This window comes from Durio zibethinus, chromosome 17 (assembly GCF_047325235.1).
Source record: "Durio zibethinus cultivar Kanyao isolate XHJ-2024 chromosome 17, ASM4732523v1, whole genome shotgun sequence".
Classification (NCBI taxonomy): Eukaryota; Viridiplantae; Streptophyta; class Magnoliopsida; order Malvales; family Malvaceae; genus Durio; species Durio zibethinus.
The window spans coordinates 23,494,186-23,507,317 of NC_143178.1; the positions used below are offsets into that span (position 1 = coordinate 23,494,186).

Genomic DNA, 13,132 nt, shown 5'->3' on the forward strand with positions numbered 1-13,132 from the left:
TTAATGTTGCAATGAATTTAGCTTTTCCATTACTTCAATTATACATTATGTTCATTTTGCATAAATTTAATAATAGTGTCATCAATTTAATGGTTCACCTTGCTTAACTATAAAGTTCATCTAGTGCTATACAAGTTCTCCAACAACATTACTAATCTCTTGAGAAAACTCCTCAATAGAAAATAAAGTAAAATGTAAAAATTGCCAATTTACTTATTGTTGATCCAAGCATGACACAGGTTTTGGTACAACAATTTTACTCTGCAATTTTCAGTAAAAATTATGTGTTTGATTATATTGATTGAATTATTTCATTTCTTTTTTAACAAAATATTATCTTTTTTATAAAAGCCAAAATTGTTGATATTGATCTAAGTAATGGTTGGTTTTATAATACAACAACGAGTGTGTTAATACTTTATAGTTTTGTCTTGAAAAATTTTAGTGTTTGTAGTATGTTAAAAAGGTTTCTCTGTTATTGTAAGTTATTTTTGGAACATCTGATGAAATATATTATTTACTTGAAATTCTCGCATATTATTGCATAATAATTAAGAGATTTTTTTCATTCAAACCTAAACTGCAGCTTGTGGTTGAAGATGAGACTGCACAGATGTGGTTGATAATGTTTGGTAAAACAATGGAGAAATTAATTACAACTGTGTGAAATGAATAAGATGGTACTTTTAGGACTAATCAAATCACTTAAAATGAAACAAGAACTTTCAATATTCTCTTTATTTCTAGAGCTATTAAAACTGGATTCATTACATACAAATTGCTTAACTGTGATGATTCAAAGTTAAAAAGAAAAAAAAAACTGAAAGCTGAATCATCCAAAATTGATCAAACTCAAAAAGATTTAATCCAATTTGATGAGGAGCATGTAGATAAGTTATCCAAAAAAAAAGTTCTCTTATCCAAAGATAGATTAGAATCATCTATGATTGCAACAACAGCTCATATTGAAACAATATCAATAGAACATAGTATGCATGAAGTTCATGAACTATTGAGCCAAGGATGTCAAATGTTTTCTACAAGCTTGAACCCTTCCATGACCACCAATACTTTAAAGGCAACACCACCAACAAGTCCTAGTGAATTTTATCGATCAACATTTAATATTTCAAGAAGTAAAAAAAAAAAAAAATTGCTGTCAATGCCTATTGTGCTCGAACCAAAGGCGAAAACAATTTTGACAAATGAATTCTCAATGAAAATATTAAAAACTATCGTCATATAAGATACAAGTAGGTTTGGAACACTTAAAAAATTTATTAACATCTTCTGTGCTATTTCATTGTACTTTATACTTACGAAAAATTGATTCCTTATTAGTTTAATTATCTTTATAGAATTATTTGGATCTTTTGTAGTTTCTTTTAAAATCTATATACCATATGTTAAAATGACATAGTATTTGTTATTGTCAATTGAATAGTTCATCAAAGATTGCAAACATTGATATAGCCGAAAACTCTCAATTTATTGCATTTGATCCCAAACATCATTCAACTCATTAGGGTGATCCTGAAATTACTGAAAAAACTACAGAGACTACTTTAAAAAAAGAATCCCAAAAAGCTTTTGCTTTTCCCTTAAGGTATAACACATAACATAGCTTATATCATTATCCATTTAATTTACTCTATATTGAATAATTATTTCCTTTTTAATTTTCATCAATTTATGAACTAACTATTTACTGTAATTCTCTTGCTAATTATTTGACAATAACAAATATTATAACATTCTCATGGTTTATTACTAATATAGTAAAAAAAATAGCTTCATTAATTCAATAGGGCATATGAAGAGAATAGCCACCTTATTAAATGCATCAACCAAGACACACTTACTCAACAATGTTATGAAGGACATCAAACATCACTATCCGTGTACTATTTGTTGATACCATCATACTAATGTTCTATTTTCATAATGTTTGGCTGATTCTTTTGTATCTTTTATTCTTTCTTTTGTTCTTACTTCTTTTGAGCCTTTTGTATATAGTTTTAAACATGTCAAACAATGATAACACTTCTGCAATATCAAAGGTGGTAAGTACTTTTTATCAAATTTGTTATCTTTCTTCTCTTATTCTTTTATCTTAATAAATTAGCATCATTATGACCCATTTTTTTAATGACATGTTTGACCCTATTTAATTAATTCATCATAAGTTAAACTTAGGTTGATTTATTTACATATAATAATTATCTCTTTTTAACATAATTCCATTTAAACTTAAAATAAACTTATTAATTTTTATTAATCGATTACATTGGATTATTTAAGATACAGTTTTTGATTTATTAAATGATGAATAAAATTAACTTAAAGCAATATCACCAATAACATAAGTTTTTTACCTTTTTTCATATTTTGAATGTCTCAATATGCTGTTAGATCCTTTAATTCTCTTAAAAAAAAAAAAAAGAAAAACAACAACAACAAATTTAACCAAACAAATCACTTCCACAAACTTATAATTTTCTAATACTCATACATATAATTAAAATCTATCTATAAATTATATTCAAATAACAACTCATTTTAACAAAATTACATAATCAATTTTTTTCCAAATACCTATTAAAGCCCAGGCATACTTTATTTCAAAATAATCCATAAAATCAAGAAAATAATACCCATTATATGAAAGACCAATCCATCGTTTATATAAAGCTCAACTTTTCTATTTCATCCAAACGTGAAAAAAAAAATCTAACTCACCAATATTTAAACTGAAAAACTATCAAATAAAAAAACAAATTAACACATTTTAAAATAAAAGATAGAAGTTCATCATCTATATATTTTAATAAAAAATTTATATGAAATTATACTCAAACTAGAATTCAAATATATTTTAATAAAAAATTTATATGAAAATTTTAAGATATAGCAAAACATCTTTAATTCTTTAAAATGATGAAACAACAAAAATCCTTAGAAACTTTTTTAAGGTAAACCTGATGTCCACAATAGAACATCATACTAAAACGTGAAACTCATATTCATATACACATTTAGGTTTAGTTAGTATCAACATACAATTATTAAGGGCATTTTACTCAAAAACACATTTGAAATTATTTTGCATTTTGTTTTTACCAAAAATTTTCAACAATTGACTGATCATACCATAAAATATATCTTATCATTATTTTACTTATTTTTCATTTTTATGACTAACCTTTCTCTATGGAATAACATTGTTATCATACTATTGTTTCTATATAACCAATTCTCAATATTTATTTTTACATTACTCACAACATTATTAGCTTTTTTTATATTGCTTTATCTATTTTAATTATATTTAAAGAAACTTTTCATATCTATTATAATTTCTTATTGCTGTATGCAAAACATATATAATTACAGGAATTACCATAAAACTTCACTCAGCAACACATGTCCATAGTTGAAACCCTAAAAACTGTCAACATAAAGAGTTCTCTTCTAAATACATTCAAGATGGAATTAACAAAAATCAACAACAAATTATTCCTCCAAAATGGTTGGCATAAATTTGTTATTGCACATCAATTTACAAATCAGAATATTTTCTTTTACCTACAATAATGCAAACAATTTTCAAGTATTCTTATGTCCTGAATCACCCAACAATATAACAACAAATGCCCTATAAAAAAAAAAGAAGGTAAAATCTTATTTTAACTTACATTATATTCCATTTAAATATATTTAAACTACAATTACTATATTCTATATTTTAAGTTACAATAATGACTTCAACAATGCAGAAGATGAAGACGATGGCTATTATGACAGTTCTACTTTTAATTGCTTAATGACTAATGCAAACATCAATAGTCATCCCATCCTGGTAAGAAATTACATATATATTATTACAACACTATATAACAACACATGCATTGAAAATGTCCACAAACAATTTCTCATAACATTATTTTTACAGCATATTTCCAACAATTTTCATAAACATCTTCCAGCTACAAATTTCTCTCTCACTTTGTTAAATCTTGAAACAGATAAATCCTATAACATTCAATACAATACCAGAAACAAATCATTCTTAGAAAAATGAAAAAAGTTCCTCACTGACAATCAATTAAAAATCGATGGCTATTGTTTATTTACTATGATAGCACAAAATACTTGTAAAATTGTTATTTATTATGATTATGAATATATTACTCAGTTGTACCTAAAACCTTTATACAAAACTTTTATAAGTTTTAAATAGACAACAAACATTTTCTATTTAGTCTTATATTAATTTTTTATTATCAAATTTGTATATTAAAAATTAATCCACCGCACCGAACGAAGCCGGGCAACTTCCTAATTTTCAATAAAAACATCATAAGAAGAGTTAATTTGTTTACCCTTTTGTATGCGAGCAACTTGTAATATTTCCTGATTTTGAAGTTCTATGAATTGCCAGATTTTGGGCTGTGGCCCAGAAAGTTAGTCGACGCTGGTTCTACAAATGCCTATGTTTTCCTCCCCCAAAGCCCAATGCCTGAAAATTTGTTAGCTGAAGACAGAAAGCCCCCGGCGAGGATCGAACTCGCGACCTTTCGCTTACGAAGCGAACGCACTACCACTATGCTACGGAGGCATTTTTTTCATATCAAGTGATTGTATTGTGCACTTCAACATTCATCTATTAACGGGTTTTATGTTCTTGTCTTGGTACACTCTGAATTCAACACGTCTTTTAATTTGAAAAAATAATAATCTATCCCATAATTTATGTAATTACAAAATTGACCCTCAAATCTAAATTTCTTGTATATAATAACAAAAATTATTTATATTTAAATATTATAACTCTTTAATCGGGTTTTCTTGTTATAAATGATTTTCAATTTGAAATGAATATTTTTGTTATTACTATATTTTTACAAATATATAAATTTAAGTTTAACATATATAAAAATATTATAATAATTAAAATTAAATTGACAAATATCCAATTGCAATTTATTTTTAACCAAACATTTTTTATATTATAGCCTTCATGTTCCCTTTTTTTAATTGTTACATGCCAAAATAATATTGTATACTTAATATATTCATTTTGTTATATATATTTACATATTAATATATTTATAATATAAATTTATTTTTATATATTACATTTTAAAAAAAATTTCTATTATTAATAGATTTGATGTATTTCGAAAAAAATAAAAATGATTTATTATTATAAAATATTACTTCATATGAATGTACAATGATATTGATTTCTCAAGAGTAAAATGATTTTTAAACAAGATTTTTAATGAAATAACTAATGGATATTATCTTGTGAAATTGAAAAGTTTAAGATACACTATCGATTTTTCAAATTATGAAAAATAATAAACTTACGTTGAATTATACTTAAAATCAAAAAATAGAATTTACGCTTTGTAATTTTGTGGGTGGAAATGAATTTATAAGGAGAAGTGCAAAATTTATGCCATCTGCTTGATGAAATATGTTTGTGTAACAAATCATTCATATGCCATTTTCTTCAAGTAGGACAGTGACCTGCATTTGCATGCAAATTTTCCCATCTTCAAAAAGGAAAAATACTCAAATAGTAGGGAACTCAACTCACTTTCTGTCATTTCAGCAATGGCAACTCATTTTTCTCTTTTCTTCAGAGCTGTATTTTTTCTCTTACAAAGTAAAGCAACCAGGAATAAGTTTGGCGTAAAACATGAGCTCATATACAAAGGTTCTCATGTACTTTTACTTACAAATATGTATGGTGTCATAATCTGAGAAAGTAAAATTTTTATGACATGTAACACAGGATTGCAGTTCTTATCACTATTATTACGTTTTCAGGCAAAAGCGAAACATTTAAATCAGAACGAAGGAAGAACAAAGTTGAATGAAGAAGAATTAGAAGGCATTTTGCAAACATTTTACTTGGAAAACGGCTGCCACCGCCGCCTACTTTGCTTGGCTCGTAGAGCTCCCCCTTCACCAATCACAATCTCATCAACTAAATCCTTAAAGACCAACCTTTCAACATCTAGCACCATTCCAGGTATCTCACAGTTGAAATCAGTCCAACTCTCTGATCGACACATTACATCTTCCCGCAAGATGCTTTTCAGACCATACTCCTCTTCCTCCAGGTTGCACTTTGATTTCTTGGCTTGAAGCTGCTCTATCTCCAAACACAATTCTTTTAGAAGCTTTTGTGCACTGAGGGTCTTCTTTGCCAGCTTGCCAGAGTTTTTCCAAGGCTCTGGAGAGGCCCCAACTAGAGCTAACTTTCCAATAAGAATCTCATTGACATAATCGAATATAAGCTTTCGGTGGAATTTCTCATGGTCTGGCTTTGAATGGGAAACCTTTCCAGTGCTGCTTTCGTTCAATGACAAAGAACTGGCTTTGGTCTGCTCCAAAACAAAGAACATCTCTGGGTTTATGGGATGGCCTGATGGATGGAGCAGAAATGTTGTCAAGCCAGAACCGAGATCTCTCAGTAGAAGGCCAGAGGCTAATAATATCTCACAAACGTATCTGCGATCAGGATTTGTATTCTCACAAAGTGATGCAATGTAATCTGTACTGTCTTCATCATGATTGGAGTTCAGTCTTCTAAGTTTTTGGACCAAATGTTCAATGTTCTGTAGTTTCTTGCCATTAATCTCTGAGGTAAGATCAGACCCCACGTTGTTAGACAAGCACTTATTTGCAGGGTTCCCTTGCTCTCCATTGTAGTCGTCATTGAAACCTTCTGCACCACTACCTGACACAATGAAAATAGTGAGATTTAGTTCGTAAATCCCTTTGCATCTTTAAGTACAAGAAAATGACAAGGAGACAAGAAGTATCTTGTTCATTCTTAATCTAATCTCCATTTGCTAGTAGAGCTGTTCTTAAGTTTTGGTTTATAGCCAGTCTAAGACCATAGTTAATTGAATTAAATTGATGGCATGCACTTTAAGCTTCCCAATACAACTGCAATCTCTCTAATATAACCTAGAGGCGCAAGACCTTGCATCAGATAATATCGGAAAAATATTAATGCTGCCAGTGAATGACTTCTTTCTCTTTGCATTTGCTCATTTGTCTATTCCATCACAACTATTTTCTCCTTCGGGATCATGTGGTCAGGAAGGAGAATGACTCAAAAAGCACTTGGAATTACTCCATTGCAACAATATAAATGGTGGCAACCAAAATTAAAAATGATTATGAAACAATTTCCTTCTTTCTTCATTGTGCCTTTTGCCTTTTGTTATTGTACTTCTAAGTTATTATCTAGATGTTCAATTAACCTGTGCATTCGCACAATGGAAATGCAGTACAGTCAGAAAACTACAAACTATGGTAGCTAAGTGTAAATTCTCTAGAAAAGTTACTAGGATAAGCAAACACGGCTACAATTCACTCTAAGAAGAGGCAGGATCTAGGGAGAGCAAGATGTAAACTTGAATTAATGTGTACAATCCTTAGCACTATAACATGAATTATTCTTTCGCACCCCCCAACCAAACCCAACCAAAACTCCCCCACTCCAAAAGAATACTGTTAACAATGCTGAGTAAGATGATAATTGGTATGTGTTACTTTAATACTTTATCTAGGCTTGCAACGAAATGTCTGACAAAGAAAATGAAAAATGCGTTGAAAGGGTCAAGCCAACAGCATTTGCATCTTCACTTAATTCACAACAGTTTATGTCCAAATCAAATATCTTAGAAAACAGAATTACTACCTTCAGGGGTGTTCAATATCTGCTTTACTGGAGATGGTGCATCATCTCTATAAATTGAAGTTTCAAGAACAGAAACAGGACTTGGATATTCTGGAGCAACCATAGCTAGTTCTGCCACTGATCTATCCTCAACCAGTCTTGATGTTGATTTCTGACTTGGTGTTGATTTCTGACAAAACAAAACACGAAAGTTAAGGTAACCAAAAAGAACAATTGGATGAATGGTGAAGACTGAAGACTAATATCGCCTACTTTCTGCATTCTGCCAGAAATTGAGTACTTGGCAGCTTTCATGGATGGGCTTTGATTACCACTGATTTCAATAGATCGATCCCGACTGGTAACTTCCACATCTAACTTGGACTCCAAGTTCATATTGCTGTCTGATTGCGGAGAAATGCCATCCCCTTGGTGTCTTGAAGTCTGTGATTCATTACTTATATGACTCAGTTGTTCATCACATTGCTGCATGTTGTGAGATTTTGCTCTATGTTTACCACCAGGGGAACCTGACTCTGACGACTTCCAGTTGGATTGACTTCTGGGTTTGCTTGGACTAGATGGTGGAGTTGGTGGATGAGATCGCCTGTCCAATTCAAGCTTTTTCTGCTGCAGTCTTGGGCTCACTGATCCTGAATTCTTTAATGAAGTTGTGGTGCTTTCTTTTGGAGGTTTTGTTGAAGATAGTATGGAGCTACTATTCCTGCCACTAGCTTTCTTATCAGTAGAGCTGGCAGCAGAATCACTGCGAGTGTTTCTGGCAGCATGATCTCTAGCTGCTCGACTATTTATCAAACCCTTTTTATTATCTACAGATCCCCCAATATGAATCTTGGGGAGACTGGAGAAGTTATTTATGGGAATTACTGTTGAAGCATGCATACCAACTTTCTCTACAGGTTTTGCAGGTTTCATGATCACAATCGGAGATTCATAAGTTCTAACAGAATTGGAATGTCTGATGGTGGAAATGGTGATGCAACTGTTCTGTGAGATTCTGTGGCCTCTCAGATTCTGACTGGGGCTTGTACATTTTGGTTCATAGTCTCTTGGAGTCACCAAGTTTGCAGCTTGTTCTTCTTTCCTGGTCTCAAGGAGTCCCTTTGCTTGCATGGCTTCTAGTATCTGTTTAAGAGGTCTGAGATCCTTTCCGGATTGTTTAAACTCTAGATCTTTCAATCTTTTCTCAATCTCACTATAAACTGAAGGGAAAGACTTTGGAGTCTTGGCTGGAACTTTTACATGCTTGAGAGGTTGTTTCTGAAAACCTCGACTCCCATCCACGTGTCTCCAGGGTGCTGGCTCAATTGGGAACCTTGAACTGGAAATAGGTTTCATGATCAAATCAGGATTTTTCCACCGCGGTAATGTTGGATCTCTCAGTGAACTTCTTCTAGAGTTAGAAGTTCTCGTTGGCCTGTTCAGATCATTTGCTCTTAGTGACTGTGAGAAAGGATTGTTATCTTGAATGGAGCAGGTTTTAATCACACCCAACTGCCCATCAGAAGCTCAGGAAGAATCTGGCAATGGTTCCAAGCCCATCAGCTTGGCTACAACATTAGGAGAGTGCTTCTGGGCTCCCGGTGATTGTGGTGGATTAGTAACTCTGTTGTTCAAGTTGCCATTATTATGAAGACTTTTACTAAGGTAATTTGAAACCCTCATTGACCTTTCTCTACTATCCAAAGAAAGTCTTGGTAGCTCTTTAAGCTGCGGTGTTGATTTGAAGGTGTCTCTCGATTCAACAGATAAACGATTAATCTCTCTTCCATCATAAGAAAATCGAGGAGTGTCCCTTGAAATTGAATTCCATGAGCCATTTGCTTCATGTGATGATCTTTGAAATTCTCTAGCTACATTGTTGTAATACCAAGGTGCTTCCTGAAGTTTTGCAAGACCTCTAAGAGACTCCATATCAGCAGGCACATTTTGCTTTTCATTGATCGCAACACCATAAGACCTGCCCACTGATTTAGGAAGCTGAAATGACCTTGGTGAATCTCTATGCTTCACAGTACAACACGATACTTCCTCTCTGGTTGTTGTTTTAACCGATAGTCCTCTGGCTTCTCCATACATTGAGTCCTTGACCACATCTCGGAGGTCAAGGCATTGTGACCCTAAATGTGGAGAAGTACTTGGTTGGTTCATCACTGGGTCCCTAAAGGGAGTTTCAGGAAACAGGATTCTGTCAAAGGAAGAGGCCTCTTGCTGGGCTGTCTCGTTACAATCCAGTGATGAGAAGGAAGATGAGCAGGACGATGAAAAAGAGGCTCTTGAAGATTCTGTAGAAATTCTTTGTTTCTCATTCACGCTTCTGTTTATATTCATTTCCTGGAAATCAAAAGACCGTGAGGATACATTTACCACAAAAACATGGCATCTTCTTGTTAATTTTTTGTACTTATAGAGTTAATTTGAGTACACAGCATCCATCTACGACCAGAAACTATGCACAATCAGATTTTGGTGAGTTTCTCATGAACATAGTCACAGGCCAGGCATCAGGATAGAATCATGACATATATTGACAATGATTTATATGTTAGAAAGGCAACTATGTCGTGAAGAAATGAACCACAAACCATCCAGTCTTGTATGACACAAACAAGGAGGCAGGATGGGGGAAGGGAGGGGAAGAGAATACACAGAGCAAATTGCTGGGAACTTACCGTTGATGTGTGTCCATGATATCCAGTATTTGAATCCGCTTCCAGGATTCCATTGTTCAGGTGGGAATTACCTGTAAAGCCGTGAAAGGATTAGATTGTCCTTTAGACTGCATTCCCATTGTTTTTTAATGTTTGAGTTCACAAAATACCAAATAAGGAAAAGGAATCAATGAGATTGTGCTTCAAATAGAAACTTGGCTTCGATAAAACTAAGAAATCAACAACTATAAAAAAAAGGGGCAATCAACATTTATTATCAGAAAAAATGTATTTATGCATTGGCCACCTAAGAATGTACTCTAAGTTATCTAAATCTACATATAACTCTTCAATAGGAATTTCAAACAGCAGCATCAATGTACAGATGGAAAGCAGTTGAAATCAAGACAATTAGTTGGATCATAGGCAGCTCTATAATAGTAATACTTGATTTTACATTTATCATAAATATATTCATAATTTTCCATTAAAACACAGAACCTAACATTAAAATTAGACTGAAACATAAAAATACCGATGCCATAGTTATTAATGCTGGCAATGAATTATAAAATTGAAATTAAAGAGGCATTGAAACAACTTTGGCCTTATATGAATATTGCATCAATCTGTGATGAGTTGACTTCAGCAAAAGGAAATAGTTTTAAGAGGAAAAATTATAGATTAAGCCCATCCCAGGAGAACTACCGGCAGGAAGCTTCCAATGGCTCAGGCGCTTAGTGGTGAGCATATGATGACGATCAAAGATTTGAAAGATCCCAGTCATGCATCCTATTTGCTTCTGCAAATCAGGATTGTCATCTGCCAAAGAATGTAGAAGCTTTGCAGCCATCTTTCCCTCCTACTTCCTAATTCCTATAGCTTCATCATCCTTCTCCAAACAAAAGAATTGCAATCATTATTTCCTCTTTCACCATAACATCAGATTGTGAGGCTATTCAACATTGCTATATATTACAGCCAGTTTCTGCGCTGTATGAACTATCAGATGCTCAAGCAACTCTTCAAGGAGCCAATTGATAATCAATTCTATTGGATACCTCAGAAACCAAAATATAATTCAAGAACCAATAAAAATATATGAACTCTCTTGTCTCTTCTTTCTCTTTTTACCTCTTCTACCATTCCTCTTCAAAAATATCCAAATTTCAAGCACAGATTATGGTTTTATTCAAAACCCTTTAAAAGACAAAAGCATTTCCCGCATTAACTACAAACACTGCTCATATGAAAACAGAATTCATCAAATTTTCAGGTTATTTCCTTCTGCATGTCTAAAAGTCCTCATAACTCACTTTCGAAATCCAGTTTTTACACAACTAATTACAGCTCAAAACCATAAACTTTGGCCTCCCACAATATCAAATTTGTCTTTTTGCAGTCAAAACTCAAACCCCACAAATTTTTTTCCATTTAACATTAAGATCCTTTTATTGGGTTTGTAATGAAATCCTCCAAAGCTCAAACTTTTTCTCAACAACCAAGCAAAACAACAAGAGAACAAAAAAAAAAAAAAATTCCCAAGAAATCGCAAAATTATCTCCAATGAATATGCACGCATCAAAGATACCTTATTGAACTTCACAGGCAAACCTGACAATGCCTTGTGTTAATCTCATAATAAAACCAAAAAAAAAAAAAAAAGGAAGGGACCCAGTTTCCCATTTCACAGTATGCACAAAAAATTCTATAACTCCAGTTTGCCTATAACTATAAGAACCAAACCTTCCCCTGAGACAAAGCCAGAAGAGATAGGGAGGCTTGTTATTATGGCATGTACAAAGAGTTTGCGAATAGAAACAATTGTTTTTTTCTTTTATTTTGTGTGTGAACGTGATAGCCAAGGGGATGAGTCGTCGAGAGTGTTGTGGATCAGATGTCATGTAGATATCCATGACCCATGTGAGATGAGTATGCGAGTGGGTCGATAGTTGTCTTCATGGCATGTGCTCCTGTCAGGAATGAGAAAGACGAAAGACGAACTCTTTACTACAAACTACAAGTGGCCTCCTTCAAACACTTGTCGCCCTCTATTTTTCTGACATGCGTTTTTAAGTACATCTTCATCCCATAAATAAAAAATTTTGCTATAAACTGAAAGTAATTGACTGTTCCGTAATCTGATAATCTGTTATATGATATTAAATTTTTAATTTTATTAATTAAAATTTAATTTTTGATAACTTTAAATATAAAATATTCAGTCAAATTCAATTGATATATTGAGAAGTCAGGTAAATTTAGACATAATTTATAATCTATTTGGTATTTCGTTTCATATAAAATTATTAAAAAATTTATTAATATTTTAATATTTTTATTAAAATTTCTTTTAAGATTGAGCATCCTTGAGCCTTGGGTATCATAATTATATGATTATTAGAAATTATGAATTCTATGTATGATATGCAAATATATGCATGAAATATACTAATATTTGCTACATCGTCAATATTGATAAAAGAAATTTCCATTTGAAACTTTTTTAAATAAAATTTTAAAATTACATCTTAATAAAGTCAAAGCAATATTCTAAAATCTTAAACATCATTATTTATTTCTAATGCCTCTTTATAAACTTTCTAGTTTGCTGGTAATGATTTTGTGTCTCGTCTAGGAAATCTAGCAATTGTCGCCCATGAGCTCCCACTGGTTGCACCATAGCCTTCAAGTCTTCCACTTTTTCTTTCGTTTCTGATCTTTGTCCATGGCAACGTATAACTAATCGAAGAAA

General features: G+C 32.1%; 1 non-coding gene and 1 pseudogene across 2 annotated transcripts; both read right to left on the reverse strand.

Annotated features, from left to right (window-relative positions):
- Nucleotides 1-4,546: 4,546 nt before the first annotated feature.
- On the reverse strand, nucleotides 4,547-4,618 carry TRNAT-CGU (transfer RNA threonine (anticodon CGU)). Its single transcript has one exon. It is a non-coding gene; the product is annotated as a tRNA-Thr (tRNA).
- Nucleotides 4,619-5,614: 996 nt separating this feature from the next.
- LOC111284267 (protein LONGIFOLIA 1-like) lies at nucleotides 5,615-12,466 on the reverse strand (annotated as a pseudogene). Its single transcript, XR_016329342.1, has 6 exons — nucleotides 11,969-12,466; nucleotides 11,086-11,269; nucleotides 10,399-10,469; nucleotides 7,979-10,060; nucleotides 7,727-7,895; nucleotides 5,615-6,754 (listed from the first exon to the last, which is right to left on the reverse strand). The product of XR_016329342.1 is annotated as a protein LONGIFOLIA 1-like (transcript).
- Between the last annotated feature and the right edge of the window lie 666 nt (nucleotides 12,467-13,132).